Genomic DNA, 19,299 nt, shown 5'->3' on the forward strand with positions numbered 1-19,299 from the left:
AGATACTCGCCTCCTGTCTTCATATAACTAATATTTTCCTTCACAGGCTAGGAAAATCTCAATTTATATATCAGACAGGAGGCTTCGTATCTTATGCAAGTTCAAAGCAAACAACAGAATTAACATTGTACATAATGCAGGTAAACCTCATAAAATTGACATGGACACATGGGCCTCCGGTCTGAAATAGAAATTACGAAAGGTGGACTCTGAGGACCAATCAGCCGCCGTAAGTAAGTCGGAAAGAGAGCCTCCCGAGGAGACGATTTTCGTAGCCATAGCGCCCCTAGTAGAATGTGCTCCAAATAGGGAGATGTCTATGCCCGCCATTTCCATGGTGGAACGTACCCATCGTGCCAGTGTGGCGGAAGAGACTGGGTGATGAGGCTTGACATACGAGACAAGAAGTTGGGAGAAAGTCGGCGGTCGAAGAGCAATCGTGCGTGCCTCATAAGATTGTAGGCAGCGAACCACGCAAAGTCGCGGGTGAGTGGGAAAAAAGGGATAGAAGACCGAATGAATACCCGTTTTTGTTCTACGGACCACCGAAAATCTGACCCCTTGAGGCGAGAATTGACGCCTGGAAATGTCTAACGCTCGCACGTCCGAGACACGCTTGATAGAGACTAAACAAAGCAGGACTGTTATTTTGTAAGATAACAATCGCAGGGATAGGTCATCATTGTCTTCCCACGAGGCAAACATGTCGAGCAACTTGGAGATATCCCAAGTTGTCTGATATCTAGGCCTAGGGGGGCGTTGGAATCTAATACCTCGCAGGAGTCTACAGACTAGTGGATGTTTTCCCACAGCTACAGAATTCACTGGGCAGTGATACGCTGAGATAGCCGAGCGGTATATGTTGATGGAGCTGTAAGATTTGCCAGAATCAAAAGATTCTGCCAAATAATTCACCACTACCGATACAGGGGCACGTATGGGATCAACCTGTTGTTGATCACACCAACGAACCCAGAGTCGCCAAGCATGCTGGTAGGTTGATCTAGTCCCGGGGGCCCAGGCCACGGCGAGGAGATCCCTAGCTGATCCTGAAAGGCTGTTATCCGCTTCTGAGATCCTGAAATCAGCCATGCTAGGAGGTGGAGGTTGCCCTCCACGACTAGCGGATGGAGGTCCCCGGACGGGTTGGTCAGTAATAGTGGGAAAAGGGGGATCAGTCTGGGGTGATCCACGACCATCCCCAAGAGGAGAGGGAACCAGGGCTGCGTCGGCCACCAGGGCGTGATCAGTACAATCGTTGCCTGTTGATTCAAGGCGTGGAGGAGAACTCTGGGTATCATCTGGAAGGGGGGAAACGCGTAGTGGGTTCCCTCTGGCCAAATGTGACGGAAAGCGTCCACCCCGGATGCTTCTGGGTCCGGCCTCCAACTGAAGAAGCGAGGCAGCTGGTGGTTGAGACGAGAAGCGAACAGATCCATGCTCAAAGGACCCCAAAGACACTCTAAAAGGAGGAACACAGAGCGATCCAGTCGCCAGTCGCTGGAGTCGACAAGGTGGCGTGAGTTCCAGTCGGCTACCGTGTTGGAGACCCCCGGAATATATTCCGCGATGGGGACAATGTTGCGGGCCAAGCAAAAGTGCCAGAACTCCTTTGCAAGGTCTGCAAGGATCCTGGACCTGGTGCCTCCCAAGCGGTTGACGTATTGAACCGCCGCCACATTGTCCATGCGGAACAGTACACAGCAATTGGAAGCCTGTGGGATGAAGCTCTTGACGGCAAAAAATGCCACCAAAAGTTCCAAAGCATTGATGTGCAACTCCGATTCGGAGGTAGACCAAGTCCCCCCTGTGGAATCTGTCCCGCAGCGAGCGCCCCAGCCGTGGCGACTCGCGTCCGACTCTATGATGATGTCGGGTCCGGAGTTGAAAATGGTCTTGCCGTTCCACTCGACGGCGTGACGAAGCCACCACTGCAATTCTTCTATTGCCTCCGGGCAGAGAGGGATCTCGTCCGCATACCTGAGGCCCTGGCGAAGGTGTAAAATCTTGAGCCTCTGAAGGGCCCTGTAATGCAGTGGGGCCGGGAAGATGGCTTGGATAGATGCGGCTAAGAGCCCCACTAAGCGGGCTAGAACCCTTAAGGATAAGGAGCCTTTGCGAAGCACTGCTCTGATTTCCTTGCGAATTAGGGTTAATTTTGTTTTTGGGAGACGGAGGACCGCTTGTTTGGTGTCCACTAGGAAACCCAAGAATTCCATTACCTGGGCTGGAACCAGAACCGATTTTTCTCGGTTGATTAAGAACCCCAGTGTCTGTAGTAGGGAGACCGTCCATGACATGTGAAGGGAAGCTAGGGTCCTTGAATGGGCCATGATGAGGAGATCGTCCAGATAAATGATCAGACGAACCCCTCTGCTTCGCAGTGAAGCCACCACCGGTTTCATCAACTTCGTGAAACACCATGGTGCCGACGATAATAGGTAAACTGCCACATCTGACTTTTCCAGAGGAAACGGAGTAGGTGTTGTGACTCCGGGTGAATTGGGACGGTGAGGTAGGCGTCTTTCAGATCTATCTTGCCTAACCAGTCTCCCGGTTGCAGGAGGTCTCGGAGGCAATGCCCTCCATCTTGAAATGTCTGTAGCAGACATGTTGGTTCAGATTTCTTAGGTTTATTACGGGACGGAACCCGCCCCCTTTTTTCTTGACAAGGAAAAGATTGCTTGTGAAGCCCTGGGAACAATTTTCTATTTTTAAAATTGCTTGTTTGGACCTGAGGTCCTCTATTTCGTTCTCGATGAGAGCAACGTTTTGGCGTGTGAATTTGATAGGATGAGGGACAACATTTAATGTCGGTGGCGACAGGAGTTCTATTTGAAAACCCCCGACCGTCTGCAATATCCATGGGTCTGCCGTAATCGCAGACCAGGCGTGGATAAAATACCTCAGGCGTCCCCCCACTGGTATGTGTGGTTGCGGAATGTAGGGTATACTCACCGAAGGGAGGCCGGGATCGGGTGTATCCATGTCCGCTGCGTCCGCGCCATGGTCTTCCTCGGGGCGGAAAGAACGGTGCTGGTTGCGCCACCGGAACGGGGTAGGTGGGAGGAGCCTGCTGATATTGGTACTGGGGGTTTGGTCTGTTCTGTGGCCTATAGGCAGACCCGCGGCCGGCAGATCGGCCTCTACCTCTGCCGGCCCTGTTAAAAACTCTCACAGCCCCTGATTTTCTCAATGATGTCTGGGCTTTATCAAGTCCTGAAAATAGTCCCACAAACTTATTAATATCTTTGAGGAGGTTATCCCCAAAGAGCATGCCGACCGCTGCAGGACCAGGTTCGGTCTCGGCCAGGTGGGAGAGTTGGGGGTCTAGCCGCATTAAAATAGAGCGGCGTCTCTCCACCGAGCAGGAGGTGTTAGCCGTACCTGCTAGACAAATAGCCCTCTGGGCCCAGCCGCGTAGCTGATTTAAGTCTACCGGTTGATCCGAAGCGGCTGCTTGTTCTGATAAATTCAGAATCTTAGTTAATGGTCCCATTAAATCTAGGATGCGTTCCGAATAGATTTAAAGGAACGCTCAATCCCTTTTTTGGGAAGTTTTCCCGATTTTGCCAGATATTTGGCCAGCATGGGGTCCACCTCTGGTGTGGCCACCACTTTATTGGGGATGGAGGGTCTAGGGCATTCGGCCCATAGTTTGTTGCGGGCGGGTCTGTCCAGGGATTTCCTGGCCCAGAGCTCCACGTATTGAGATACGTGTGGCAAGGGGGACCAATCGCCAGATCGCGGGTGGGCGATGGCGTCCGGATGAAAGAATGGTTCCCCCAAGGCGTTTAATATTACTTCGCCCTGTGTATCAGGGGTGGCATTGGAGTGAAATGCCGTATCCCCAGCATCTTGTCTATCGTCATCAGACTCATAGTCGTCAGACTCGCTTTTTCCTGAAACGCCTGGCGAGTCCTCGTCCGAGGAATCGACGTAGGAGTCAGGTTTAGTCCTTCTAGAGGACCGTTGCCTCTTTGTGTCTAACTCCCTGAGGCCCAGGGGTCGATCAGAGTCTGGTGGATGCTGGGGTTGGCAGACCGGGGAAGGAACTGCCTGGAACACGTTGTTTACTTCCCCTGTCGGGGAGTCGGGTGCCGCTAGAATGTGTTTCTGTTTAAAAGAAACCTTGCCTTTTTTGTTTGGCGGTTCGCCACTTAGGACTGGAGGATTAGGCATAGCAGGCTTTGATAGGCGTGGTCCAGTGGACGGGATGGCCGAGGCCAGAGCCGTCTGGACAGAAATATTAATCAGATCCTGGATCTGAGCAGCTGTCATGAACTGCGTAGTGTCCAGGGTAAAAGCCTCCCCTGCGAGGGATTTCTCAATCACGGGCAAATTCTTTATATATATATCTATATATGGTTAAATCAGTACATATAGATATATATCAGTTAAAGTTAATTCTCTAGATAATATTGTTTAGACTAAAGTATACAGGTGATGGTCCCCCTTAAAACTTTCAGTTCTATCCTTACAGAGGAATCTTGCTGTAAGCATAGGAGATGGATATAGGTTGGGAGTTATTTGTGTGGCCTGAGATAGCAAGTATCTACAGGCAGGCGAAAGGATATTGAGAAAGGGGGGAAATGGGAGCAGCGCTGCAGGCTTCCTCACCTCCACACCGACCGTTCTGCACTGGGAGCGGTGGGAAGGAGAAAGCCCGCGATCCTCCGCGCTCTGGGGCGAAGTCTCGCGAGACTACGCTTACCAGAGCACCGATTGGCTAACGCCGAGTCCCGCCCCTCCTCAGCGCGCGAAAACGTGAGGAGAGGGGGGAAAGATGGCGCCGTCTGCAGTGCTGTGATCGCTGACAGGCGAGAAACGGGGAGAGGACGGGGGTACCGCAATGCCGCAACGATCGCGTGCGGGGCAAGTGCCCGCACTTCTCGGCCAGCGATGGTGGAAGGGACAGAGGGGGTTCACCTGTGAGGACTCCACCAAGCAGTAAAAACCAGTTAATAATATAGACACAGTAAAACGAACGGTACATGAATAAACAGCTTGAGGAAGAAAAACGGGGAGGTAGGGGATTACCCCACTCCCAACTCCACTCTAAAACAGCTGTATAGGAAAAAACAAGTAGTACTTATCTGTAAGCTGCCATGAGCAGAAAGAAAGAGGATGTGGTTACCTCAGACAGTCCCTTATATAGGCTGAGGCCTGGGAGGGGCTACGTTGGCCCAGGGACTGCTGGGATTGGTGGTTCCTTGAGTTTATTTTTAGATTACTATAAAGGTTTTGTGTATTTCTGCTATGAGCTTTAGTAAAGAGAGATTTGCATAAGATACGAAGCCTCCTGTCTGATATATAACTAATTTTTTTTGAAGAATCAACAAGTGGGACACAATCATGAAGTGGAACGAAAATGTATTGGATATTTAAATTTTTTTTAACAAATAGAAAAATTGGGCGTGCAAAATTATTTAGCCCCTTTACTTTCAGTGCAGCAAACTCTCTCCAGAAGTTCAGTGAGGATCTCTGAATGATCCAATGTTGACCTAAATGACTAATGATGATAAATAGAATCCACCTGTGTGTAATCAAGTCTCTGTATAAATGCACCTGCACTGTGATGCTCTCTGCGCTTTAAAACAGACCTCTGAGACTATCATGAAGAACAAGGAGCACACCAGGCAGGTCCGAGATACTGTTGTGGAGAAGTTTAAAGCTGGATTTGGATACAAAAAGATTTCCCAAGCTTTAAACATCCCAAGGAGCACTGTGCAAGCGATAATATTGAAATGGAAGGAGTATCAGACCACTGCAAATCTACGAAGACCTGGCCGTCTCTCTAAACTTTCAGCTCATACAAGGAGAAGACTGATCAGAGATGCAGCGAAGAGGCCCATGATCACTTGGGATGAACTGCAGAGATCTACAGCTGAGGTGGGAGACTCTGTCCATAGGACAACAATCAGTCGTATACTGCACAAATCTGCCCTTTATGGAAGAGTGGCAAGAAGAAAGCCATTTCTTAAAGATATCCATAAAAAGTGTTGTTTAAAGTTTGCCACAAGCCACCTGGGAGACACACCAAACATGTGGAAGAAGGTGCTCTGGTCAGATGAAACCAAAATCGAACTTTTTGGCAACAATGCAAAACGTTACGTTTGGCGTAAAAGCAACACAGCTCATTACCCTGAACACACCATCCCCACTGTCAAACATGGTGGTGGCAGCATCATGGTTTGGGCCTGCTTTTCTTCAGCAGGGACAGGGAAGATGGTTAAAATTGATGGGAAGATGGATGGAGCCAAATACAGAACCATTCTGGAAGAAAACCTGATGGAGTCTGCAAAAGACCTGAGACTGGGACGGAGATTTGTCTTCCAACAAGACAATGATCCAAAACATAAAGCAAAATCTACAATGGAATGGTTCACAAATAAACATATCCAGGTGTTAGAATGGCCAAGTCAAAGTCCAGACCTGAATCCAATCGAGAATCTGTGGAAAGAACTGAAAACTGCTGTTCACAAACGCTCTCCATCCAACCTCACTGAGCTCAAGCTGTTTTGCAAGGATGAATGGGCAAAAAATTTGTCTCTCGATGTGCAAAACTGATAGAGACATACCCCAAGCGACTTACAGCTGTAATCGCAGCAAAAGGTGGCACTACAAAGTTTTAACTTAAGGGGGCTGAATAATTTTGCACACCCAATTTTTTATTTGTTAAAAAAGCTTGAAATATCCAATAAATTTCATTCCATTTCATGATTGTGTCCCACTTGTTGATTCTTCAAAAAAAAATTGTTTTATATCTTTATGTTTGAAGCCTGAAATGTGGCAAAAGGTCGCAAAGTTCAAGGGGGCCGAATACTTTCGCAAGGCACTGTATATATAAATATATAAGGGGGGGGGGGCAATCAAGGGGTTAAAGGTCCTTCTTGGGAGGCAAGTTTAACTGTGTGGGGGATGGGACTGAGTGAAGGAGAGATCGCTGTTCCTAATCACTAGGCACAGCAGATCTCTCTCCCCCTCCCCTGTCAGAAAAGGGATTTGCCCGTTTACATTGACAGTTGGCCGTTATGGCTCTTTCCCACGATTGCGCCTGCTATGGCTCTTAAAAGAGCCAACGTACAGCGATTTGTGACAACGAGCCAAACATGGTGCAGTATAATGACGGCGACTGGTCGGCAAGTGGTTAAAAAACTTTTAGTCATGTGACTGTCAGAGCACCAATCAGGGCTGGCCAGACACTGATGCACATTGTAGAGACCATACATCAGCAGAGTTATAGAAGTCCCTCCCAACAATCTTTACCTGCAAATGCTAAAGAACCAGGAAAGATGATGTGACCACACAAAAGCACTGCAGAAATAAAGTACTTGTATCAACATACACACACCCCATATAAATATAGAGAAAGACACACACCCCATATAAATATAGAGAAAGACAATCAGCGCAATACAAATAACCCCTTTTAAAGCTGCTGAACACCAAGTGTCAATAGTTGAATTCCCTAAGGCATAAATATAAAAAGACAGTGCATCACTGGAAACAAGTCAATTTTTCACAGGTAAACTATTAATATGTGGTATCGATAGTGATCATATATAAAAAATGCGAGCGATTTCATAGGGAAAAACCTCCACCAATGAGAGAAATGGCTGCTCACCTCACAGAATGGACCTTTTAATTACAGATGGTCTAATGCGCTTCCCCAAACAGGGTGTATTGGTAACCAACTGCAAACAAATCCTAAAGCGTCCATTCTTGGGTTAGCAATGCCACTTTCAATGTGCCAGATGGAAGCAACTTCAACTCCAGAATTACTTGAATCATGTGAATAAAAAGAACATATATAGTGCTCTCCGCAGGTATAAAACCAATTGTAGTAAAAGCAGAATAAACAACTTACAAAAATGGCACTATAGCCAAGTGCCTGGTATTACAGCGTGTGGTGGCCCCAGGCGACATCACATGACTTCCATCCATGTTACGTCCCAGTGGGCGAGACATAACATGTACGGACAAACGGAAGTCACATGACATCACCCACGGCCATCACACGCTGTAATACCAGGCACTTCACTATAGTGCCAATTTGTAAGTTTTATTCTGCTTTTACTACAATTGAAGTTTTATACCTGTGGAGAGCACTGTTTTTTATTCGCATAATTCCTGTGATTCTGGAGTTGAGGTTATTACCATCTGGCACATTGAAAGTGGCATTGCTAACCCAAGAAGGGACGATTTAGGATTTGTTTGCTCGGTCTGTGGTTGGTTACCAATACACCCTGTTTGGGGAAGCGCATTAGACCCTCTGTAATTAAAGGGTCCATTCTGTGAGGTGAGCAGCCATTTCTCATTGGTGAAGGTTTTCCCCCACAAAGTCACCTGCATGTTTTATATATCATCACTGAAGATACCACATATTGGTTTACCTGCGATATATGGACTTTTTTCCAGCACTGCACTGTCTTTTTATACGTGTGTATATATATATATATATATATATATATATATATATATATATATATATATATAGTGACTGAATTATGGCAATTAACACTTCTGTTTAGAATACTTTAACGTCCATAAGAACAGGTTTTATTCAAATTATATTGTGATGTGAAGTCAAAAGCCCTTTACATGTCCACCCATAGATTCACTATTGGAATGTCTTCTGAATGTGGCCTTTTCAGGACATTAACTTTGTTAATATTGTTGTATTAACCTTTTCACTGCCAAAAATAATAGATGTCAGCAGCACCAACATGTAAACAGACTCACTATGCAGTTGGGATTCAAGTGGCTGATCCCATCTACATGCTGTGGAAGAAAAGCTTCCGCCTTCAGCACTTCCCCCTAGAGGGGTGAACTTTTTTTAAAAAGACAATTTATCACTTTAGCGTTTTGCCCATTCACAGGCACAAATAATTTATGTTTCATATCCATTTATTCAATGCAACCTCATCTTAAATTAAAAAAAAAAAAAAAAAAAAAAAGTGTGCACTAAAATGTTTTTTTCTTTTTTACTTCCAAGTATGAATCTGATAAACTGTTGAGCTTATATTGGATGACAAAATATTTTTTTCAACTGTCACAATTTTATTCTATAGGTCTTTGCTTTCAGAAATCATAGGTTTTAGAGACTAATAATCTAAGGGCTAATATGCATTTTGTGTTTAAAAAAAACATTCTTGAGTAGTTTTGACTTTATACATACAAACATTGCTTAACTGAAAATAGTCTCTTAGGCATGGGTCTCTTGCATTCAATGCATCAGATTTTGCTACAAGGCTTTCTTATATTTAACTGCAAAACATAGCTGCCGCAGTCTTGGAACACAGGGTTTGTAACTCCACTGTCATAGATCTCTTGGTGATCTCCCACTCACTAAACTTCTTTCACAGTCATTCACTTTTGGTCGATGGCCTGTTCTAGGCAGTGTTGTGTTCCTGCTATACCATACTTTTTCTTACCAATTGGTAAACTTGTACTCCATGGGACACTCCGTGACTTGGAAGTTTTCCTATATACATCCCTTGTCTTGTGATTTTTAAAAATATTTTCATGACGTTTAGTGTTCAGGTCTTCATGGTGTGGGTTATGCCACAATGAACTCACCAGAACTCATACCTTCCAGATAGTAAACCTTTACCCATGCCATGTCTGCCGCTTGACGTCCTCCCTGGGGGTATCTGTTTTCTCCCCCTCAGCTCCCGTGCCACACCTTGGCTGCTGCCGTCCATTTGGGGGTTCAGCAATGGAGACACTGGCTTCGTTCATTGGTAAGTATTGGGCCAGTTTGTTCTGGCCCATTCTGTCATTGTTCGTGCATTTACCACTGTGACACATCTCTTTATTTTAGATACATTCATCATCTGCATCCACCCCTGATGAGCGAGCAATGATCTCGCGAAACGTGCGTCGGGTTCTCTGATGCGTGCATTTACATATACTGCATTGTATAATGTTTGTATCAATTTTAATTACCTTTTATTATGTGCAAATCCATTGGCTGAGAAACCATGCTGTACTATTCATGTATGTACATCTATTTTAATAAAAAATTTATACTGTTACTATTTTTGTTACTCAGTGGCAAACTGTGACCACCTCATTTAAAGTCCCAAGGGCGACTCTTTTTCTGCATATGCATACAGGGATGAAGGTGTATCACCGGTGTCTGCAGATCTTTTATCTTTATTTCAATTGAATCCAGGTGGAAGACACCCATCTAGCCCAAAAACTGGCCTGCTGTCCCCACTAGCCACTGTGCCTTACAAATATACTCCATATACATGTTTTAGAATTTGACTTTGCCCCCAACAGTGGTGGTGTTTTGTGGCCTTGTGTCCTTTTGCTGTCTCCTTTGGCGGTTTCTGTCTGGCATGGGAGCTGCGATATGGTAAGGGAGATTTCTGTCTCCTGCTGCCCCCCCCCCGTCCGTTTTTTTTCCAGGGGGGCACCAGCATATCGGCGCCATGCTTTTACACCCCATTTGGTGGCATCTGCGATAGCTCTGCCACCTAGTGGCAGTGCAGTTTGTTTTCTTGGATGGACAGGAGTCTACTGCATATGCATACTCCCATTGGCAGCGGACGCCCCTGCATCAGCATACCTATCCATCCTTACATGGCGCTGGGGGAGGGGCAGACCCCACCCCTTCAGGGATATAAGTCAGTGGTGAGACATGGCTGAGGTCATTTCCTTTACTCACCAACACCATGCACATCACAGGGACCTCTACTGCTGCTCAGCAATTTTACACATTAAGGTAAAACATATTTTCGCCACCCCAGCACTCACCTGGTGCTTCACCTGAATTCTTTGCATTTTTTTTTAAACCAAGTTCTTTTTTCACACTATAGGGATTGAATTCCCAGACAGACAAACTGCTCCAGGATTTACTTTTTTTTTTACCCATGGTCTCTATGTTTGCTCCATTATTGGATCAGGTTAGTCCATACATGTTTCTATACAAATAACTTTTGTCTACTTTGCTTAGTTAGTAAGGTTTGATATACATACTCATGTCAGAGCATACATGCTCTCACAAAAATACTTTTATACTATATACCTTGACATTTATCTTACCAATTTTGGCAAATCATTGAGACACATATAATTATGTTTACAGCTGATATCTATCAAGTCGCATACTGAGACAATTAGGACCATTCACCTTTACCCATGTCTGCTGCTTGACGTCCTCCCTGGGGGTATCCGTTTTCTTACCCTCAGCTCCCTTGCCACACCTTGGCTGCTGCCGTCCATTTGGGGGTTCAGCAATGGAGACACTAGCTTCATTCATTGGTAAGTATCGGGCCAGTTCGTTCTGGCCCATTCTGCCATTGTTCATGCATTTACCACTGTGACACATCTCTTTATTTTAGATACATTCCATCTGCATCCACCTGATGAGCGAGCAATGATCTTGCGAAACGTGCATCGGGTTCTCTGATGCGTGCATTTATATATACTGCATTGTATAACGTTTGTATCAATTTTAATTACCTTTTATTATGTGCAAATCCATTGGCTGAGCTACCATGCTGTACTATTCATGTATGTACATTTTAATAAAAAATCTATACTGTTACTATTTTTGTTACTCAGTGGCAAACTGTGACCACCTCATTTAAAGTCCCAAGGGCGACTCTTTTTCCTGCAGATAGTAAATAAGCATCAATTTATCCATTTTGTGCAGGACTGAGGCCACTGCAGAAAGTCTGTTTACCTGTTGCCCTAAATTAGCAGTGATCTCTAGACATCTCATGTAATGTACCTCAAGTGTGTGTCCCTTTAAGCATGTTACCCAGTCGCAAACAACTTCTAAAGCGTGTCTGCACTCTTATTACCTGTCCATAGTCTTTGACCATATCCTGTTGCATATGTGCAGGCTGACAGAATTCTGTTGTATTATATTAGCTGGCGGCCCTTTGGTGATGTCAGTGGCCACACTTAAGGCCCCCTATAATCAAGAGAGTTGGCCACCATTGCTGCAGTGAGTTTACAACAATCACTTAAAAAAAAATAATAATAGACTATAAACAGGCCTTGCTAACAAACTATGTGACTCAAAGAAAGAATTGGCTGCAACATTGATTCAAGAATGCGCAAAAAAAAGAAGGGGGGGGGGAGCATACAAATGCAATCAGTTAATTTGCATTCACTCTGCAGATCTGGGTTTTCACTTAAAAATTACTGAGATATTCAGGGTCAAGAAAAATTCTATCACAGTTCAAAGTCCTTTGGATTCCAATTGGGTGAATAATAGTGAATAATAGTTTAAAATGTTGCATCGATTACTACATACCAAAAGCATGCATGTTTTATAAAAAAACAAAAAAAAAAAAACACAAAAACATAACACTGAAAAGGTTTAGAATCAAGTTTTAGTGCCGTGTGTGCATTTCTCTCCAGTAACTTAAAGCTGAACTGTAGGCAAACAAAAGACAAATCAATGCAGCTAGCAATTACATTTATTTCCTTGCAACTATTTTAAGTACTTTACTTTCTCTTGGTATCAGCCTCTTGCAATCCCCTCTAAAGTAGCACACCGACTGCAAGCCAATCAAGTGTGCTGCATAGAAATGGGCTGACAAAACATGCCGACAGGAGGGGGACAAAGTGAGCAGACAGATAACATTGGTTTACTGCTGCTCCCCACAATTTTATCATCAGGCTTGGGACAGAAAAAGGATACCACCATCTTTTCTGCATTCTATAACACATAAAGGGGTGGCATCTGCCTCACTGTGCAAATCTTAGGACCGATTGCAAAACAAATCATTTGGCAAGTAAAAAAAATTATATTTTTTGAGCACTTCTGTTTGCCTTCAGCTTTAAGTTGTAACAAATATAAATAGACCTGTTTTGGTAATACAGGAATACAGTTTTAATGATTTAATCTGCATTTTGTGGTGTCTTACAAGATTTTTTTTCTTTTTTTACACAATTTAACCAGAAATATAGAACATCCAACCAATTGAGGAAAAAGTTAAATACATCAATATAATTAACAAAAAATATAAACCTCATACAATTTTGTTTCTTAATTGATTAACCAGGTTACATATCTCTCACAATAAAATACATGTTCAGCTGTTACATTACAGTTTAAAGGAACATACAGGAATCTGTTATAAAATATTTCTCTCAATTTATTCACTGCTTGATGGACAGTCAATTCTTTCAAAGTCTTTATCCAAAGGGAATATCAGTCCAACTAAGCAGTGAAGCCTCTAAACTTTACAACCTACTTAAATCAGCTACACACATTTTGAATACAAGACTAAAAAGGCACCAACAGTACAAAGCAAGTACAAAGCTCTTTTTAGTAATCTGTTAAGAGTGCTTGAATATGGACAACACAAAAAGACAATGAGGGAAGGAGTCTCACCAGTTCCAACTGCTGGTTGCTTTTTTTTTATTTTTTAAATGGACCATAAGCATATGCCCTTTTTCACCAAAATGGTATTTGATTAGTAATAATGAATACAAGCAACCGTAAGAAAACACTGGTGTATGGTTGTTATGGGTGTCTTGGGAACAAGAGCAGATCTGAAGGCAGTAGGTGAAGTGCATTTAGTAGTGAGAAACTTCCAAGTGGAAAGCAGCAGGCGGTTTTGGCTGTTCAGATGCTCCTGCAAGATGTATCATGCAAAATATGCAATACCTAAACTGGAATGGATTACATGATACTAATTTCAAGACATGCTCGTCAAGCATGACAATCCTGGATTCTAGAAATATTTCTCATTGCCTGGGTGCAAAAGGTTTTCAAACAGAAAACGGATCAGAATATACGTTGCAGTTACTATCACAGGGAGACTGGCCTCTGTTGAGCTACTGCATATTAGTGTACCTTTAGTTGGTTTATCAAGGGTTTCTCCAGACTATGTTAAAAACCCAACCTCCCAATATGATGTTTTCACAATTAATGGGGAGACAGACCATTTTCTAAATTTCTAGAATTACATATGGCTTCTTCTTTCCCTGATGCAATTATGACTAAACTATCCATGCATTACACTTACAAAGGGAAAAAAGTGTGAATTTTGTCAGTGCATAGATAAACATTTGCTTCATTATTAAATGCAAGGTGAAGAGTTAACATTTCTTAAAAAGGGTTTTGGTGGCATGTTGGAGATGGGGAATTCTAGAAAAAATAAGTTTGCTTAAGAAACATAGGCAGAGTCCTTTGATCAAGACCTGACTAAATAAACTATCTCTATAGATCAAAATCCATTATCAGTATGACATGTTGATTATTAAAACAACAATCACAGGTACTGGGCATGAAAGGAATTACTGGTGAAGATCTAGTATGGCTATAATGGTTCCCTCAAACACTAAAATAAAATAAGAGAAATAAGGCAAGTAAAGCAGGCCTAACACCCTAGAAAATCAATCCCTTTTTCATGTAAACGGTTTGTCAGGCTCAGCATTTCACTGCCTATCAATAAAGACTATTTAAAAAAAGTATACGCTCTACAGAAAATATCGTGCACAACCGTTTAATAAGACATAAGCATTTGATCTATCAAGTGGTTAGTCTGATCAGTTGATATGCAAAATAAAATTATTAATCCCATTCACCAATATTGTAAAATGTTTACATAACCCACATCACAGAAATTGACCCACTAAGCAAACTGTAAAAAAAAAAAAAAAAAAAAAAAAAAAAATATTAATGGAGGAGACTTTCAAATTTATTTTTAATTACAAGTGCAATTTTTGCTCATGTTCCTAGGCAGTTCAACAAGTCTCTATAAATGTTGCTATAATATAGACATGAGAAGGGTTGGGGAAGGGTATTTAAAACAGAGTTGTTTCATAATCCTTATGAAGGTTACAGGATAAGATTTCATTTAAACACAACTCAGAGGTAAGAGATCTTAATCCAATCAATCATAGGCATGTGGCACTTAGACAATCTTTGCACAGAAAAGCTTAACAGTCATGCGAGGGCACGGTCATCTGAAACAAGGCAAATCTTTCACCACAAAGAGCAGTGAGGAAAAAGTAGGAGGCACTGCACTGGGACAGAACATCTAAAACTCCACAGAACACAACTCCAAGAACAAATACTTGCAGAAAAGAAAATAATGTTTAACAATTTAAAAGAGTTTAGTGCTTGCTTGATTGCTGCTCCAGCATGACAAGAAAAAAAAAAAAAAAAAAAGGTTAGCTTTATACAGATGTATTTTTATCTTGGGAAGTGGGGGCAGGGGAGAGATTGCTGAGAAGAACATTGGCATCCCCAATAACTAGATACAGTATTCATTAGTTACAGCATGGTAACTATCACTGGTTATTTTGTGTATGGGGAAATTTACACTTAAGCGTCAAAACATTCAGTGAACATGGCTCCACTAGAAATAGCACTGGCATGCTTTTTTAAGTCAATATGTGGGGCCTCATGCCAACACCAATTGAAAATAAAAACGTATGAGATTTTGGTTTCACTTGCTTGCTTTATTTCTGTCCTATGAAAGCTCTTCTTCCTCCAACTCATCCATACATGAAACACGCAGACCTATAAAGGCCAGTGCATGGCACAATGCCCCAAGTTAGATATATACGTATATATATTTATATATATTATAAATGGTATATTGCAGCAGCTTTTTTTGTTGCCATCGAGTTTGATGTACAAGTAAGCAGATTTTTATGAATAGGATTTGTATCTATCAGGTCCCTCAAGCACATAAATGGTTAAAAATGTTCACACAGCTCAGCTACATGCCAGAGATTACCTGGATATTATACAATGATTTCAACCAGGTTTTCAAAGCTTCTAACTGCAATGGGTTTAAAATGATATGTGTGAGTAAATTGAGCTCTCTGTTGATTTAAAGTGCCCAGAGAAATAGCTCTCCCAAAAAGAAGAAAAACAAAAATAATGCCAGTTACCACAGTCATCAGTAACATGGGTTCAACAGAATATGTAAAGCCTGTAAAAGTCAGGACACTGTCCACTTCATGGGAAATAAACCACTGTATTTATATATAAAAAAAAGAAAATAAATTTACAAGCAGTTATTTACGGTTATCAGCAAGTGCTTGCTGTACCACACTGCAAAAGGGCTTTACGAAAGGAGTGTCAAGAACACTTCTCCAGATTGAAAGATTCATCAGAAGCATAAAAAAAGCCACAACTACCAGGAACCGCCCTCCTTAATGGCCCAAAGGAGTTAGACTGGACAAGCTGAGATGGGTCACAGGACATGGCCAAGGAGGAAGAACTGTCAAGAACACAGATGTCGGAGTATGAAGTCCTTCACAGCCTTTCCCTTTAAAAGAAAAACAATATATTTTATTGCAGTAACAGAATACAATTGCTATTCTACTTTAACTGAAATTAATTCTAGCAATTAGTTCTACAAGACTAGATAACCTTTTCTTTCCAAACATTTATGAAGTGCATTGTATAAGATTTGAAATACAGGTTAAACAGAAATATCAGACTTCCATGTATGGTCTTTACATAGAAGATATAAGGTAATGTTACTGTCCTGTATCACATCAACCTCGTATCTGGAATTAAAGTACACTCGCAATGTACTGGGCAATTTCCACTTTCAGCAACAAATACTTTTTCTCCTGTAGAGGCAGAAATGGGAGGTTCCGATGCTTAAGCCCTAACCATGTGGTCTGTGGCCACCATGTATGATGAAAGTCAATATATAAAGTAGCACATTCAGAGGATTGGGAACACCTGGTTTGGGCCAGGGATAGATCAATAAAAGTTATTATTTTTCAAAGAATCCATTTCACTCCCCAAAGATTACATAAAACATTCCCTTGCACTCATCTGCATGCTGGCATTGTTTGAAAGACTGCCACCTTCTTACGTGTTTTGGGATTGTCCAGGTATTAGATTTTTTATTTTTTGGACTGAAATTTCTCGTGCATTTGTTCAGTTACTACCATCTCAGTACCCCTATCCGTTGAGGTTTGTGCATTAGGCCTGGCAGTTTTTAGCTACCTCCAGTGCCATGAGAATTTTGATGGGCTTTTTACAATTTTATGCTTGTGACTCGTATCTTAATGCAGACTCCTGGGGGGGACGGCCAATCAGAAAAGCAGGAAAATTATATTTCTGTGAAATTCTGTAATCGACTGTGTGCAGAATGCCTGTAGGTTGCCGTATTGCATGCATTTTTAAAGAAAAAACAAGGCTGCAGGTTATAGGGAAATATTTGGAGCTATAACAGTTTGAAACCTGGTGAGATAACCATGTAAAATGTTAAAATGTGTCCAAAAGGGAAAAACGCATACCTTTTTGTTTCATTACATTCTTCCTTAAGTGCTAGTTCAAACCAGACGCAGTTCCGTGTGCTTTTTTTTTCTGCACTAAAAATGCATGCACAGTGTTTTCCATGTATTCTAATGGCTCTAGTTCACACCAGTGCAGTCAGTTTCCGGTGCAGAAATTGACCGCAAACTGAACAGAACTGACTGCATTGGTGCAGAAAAAAACTGAACTGCATCTGGTGTGAACGGGCCCTTAAGCCTTACCATCGCCATTATTTCATATAGACCTGATGCCACGGCAGCTCTACAAGTACTGCTGGTGCAGTTCTGTGGAAGCTGAAGATCTTCTATCGACTCAGGTACAGCCAGGCTGTCAGGGTTTTTCCCAAACAATCAATGCTGCCAGCTATAGCCAGCAACACTGATTCTATTTAACGCTACATACTCCATCCTACTTGAATGTGCGTATGGGAGAATCGGGTCTTTCGTTTAGCCTGCTGGTTGAATGAATGAAAAATTATCAATGTTTGGGCATGCCTTAGAGTGCCCCCACTTTGGGACACAACTGGACCTCAACATTGACAGTCAGGGAAGAGACGTGTTAGATGTCCTAGCAGATTTAAAACATACTAAACAAATTGAAGCCAAACTCCAGCTAATACTTTAGGGCCCAGTGTGTGCATATGTATGTAAATGATGTTCACAGCACACACGTTTGAGTGAGAGCAAATGTTCTAGCACCAGCGCTCATAGTTAACTTCAAACAGTTTTTTTTATTTTAATTATTTTTTTACAGGTACATGTTTAGAGTTAGAGGAGGTCTAGTGCTAGAATTGTTGATCTAACGCACGTGGCGATACCTCACGTGTGATTTGAACAAGCGGGACTTATGTGAGCGGGCACGCTTTGAATTTAAATTTTTTATTGTAATTTCTTTACACTTCAACTTTTTTTGATCGCTTTTATTACAAGGAATGTAAACATCAATTGTAATAGGAATGGTGTGTGACAGGTCCTCTTTATGGAGAGCTATGGGGTCTATAAGACCCCACATCTCTCCTCCAGGCTGGAAAGCATCAGATCAATTTTTTATTTTTACAGATCTGATGCTTTCGAGCAGAGATTGCCGCTTTGTCGACATCCGCAGCACAGACCTGACGTCATAACGTTGTGCCCGGGCCTCTGACTGGAAATCTCTATGCTCTACATCCGGCAGCAGATTCTTTCTCCAGGTCCCCGATGGCACGGCAGAGCCTGGAGAAGCACAGGATGGGGGATGTCGCCTGCAAGAACGCTCAAAAAAGGTAAACTGCCGCTACAATCATTCTTACGGTGCAGAATCATTGTCAGACATTGTCAGACATTCAGATATCCCCACTGAAAGTCAACGTCATATGATGTCCTTGGGCTAGAAGTGGTTAAATCCAGATACCAAGAAGGAGACTACAGGAGACAGTCAACAAATGTAGGGGAAACAGTGGGGTTGATATACTAAAGGCAAATATACTGTGCACTGCAACTGCAGTTGCTCTAGATCTGAGGGGGAAGCTCTAAATGAGGGGGAAGTGCTGTTGACTTCTATCATCCAATCATATGCAAGCAATACTGCTGTTATTTTATTTGCATGTTCCCCTCAGATCTAGAGCAACTGTACTTGCAGCACACAGACTATTTGCCTTTAGTAAATCAACCACAATGTTAGGATGGTGTTTCCTTAAGACCCCAGAAGCACCCAATAGGGAAGGGTCCATAGACCACAGGGTGTAGAATTCTTTACTGGTCATCAATGGACTATCTAGTTACCAACACCAAACCACTGTGAGGTTGAAACTTGCAGTTGTTGGGCCCCACAGAATAACTCTAGCTGCAATGGTCCAGAAAGACCGTTCTCTCCAAGGAAGGTCATCTAAACATTTCACTATGAGGGTGCCAGGGAAAGGGATTAGGACAGACAACAGGTTCAGAGCTAGGAGAAATTGCAGAAGCCTCCAAAAAGGAAACATTTATAGAGTGAAGGCAACTTTAACTGAAAAACAGGGGGTGCCAGGGTGCAGAGAAGCCACATTAGTGAATGCA

General features: G+C 42.7%; 1 protein-coding gene across 1 annotated transcript in view; it reads right to left on the reverse strand.

Moving 5' to 3' along the window:
• Positions 1–12,835: 12,835 nt before the first annotated feature.
• Positions 12,836–19,299, reverse strand: part of MAPK1 (mitogen-activated protein kinase 1) — an 83,161-nt gene continuing 76,697 nt past the window's right edge. Inside the window, exon 9 of the mRNA XM_040348350.1 lies at positions 12,836–16,259. The gene's annotated coding sequence lies outside the window, so the exon portion shown is untranslated. The remainder of the gene's footprint in view (positions 16,260–19,299) is intronic.

The sequence above is a fragment of the Rana temporaria genome, chromosome 1 (assembly GCF_905171775.1).
Source record: "Rana temporaria chromosome 1, aRanTem1.1, whole genome shotgun sequence".
NCBI classification, from domain to species: domain Eukaryota; kingdom Metazoa; phylum Chordata; class Amphibia; order Anura; family Ranidae; genus Rana; species Rana temporaria.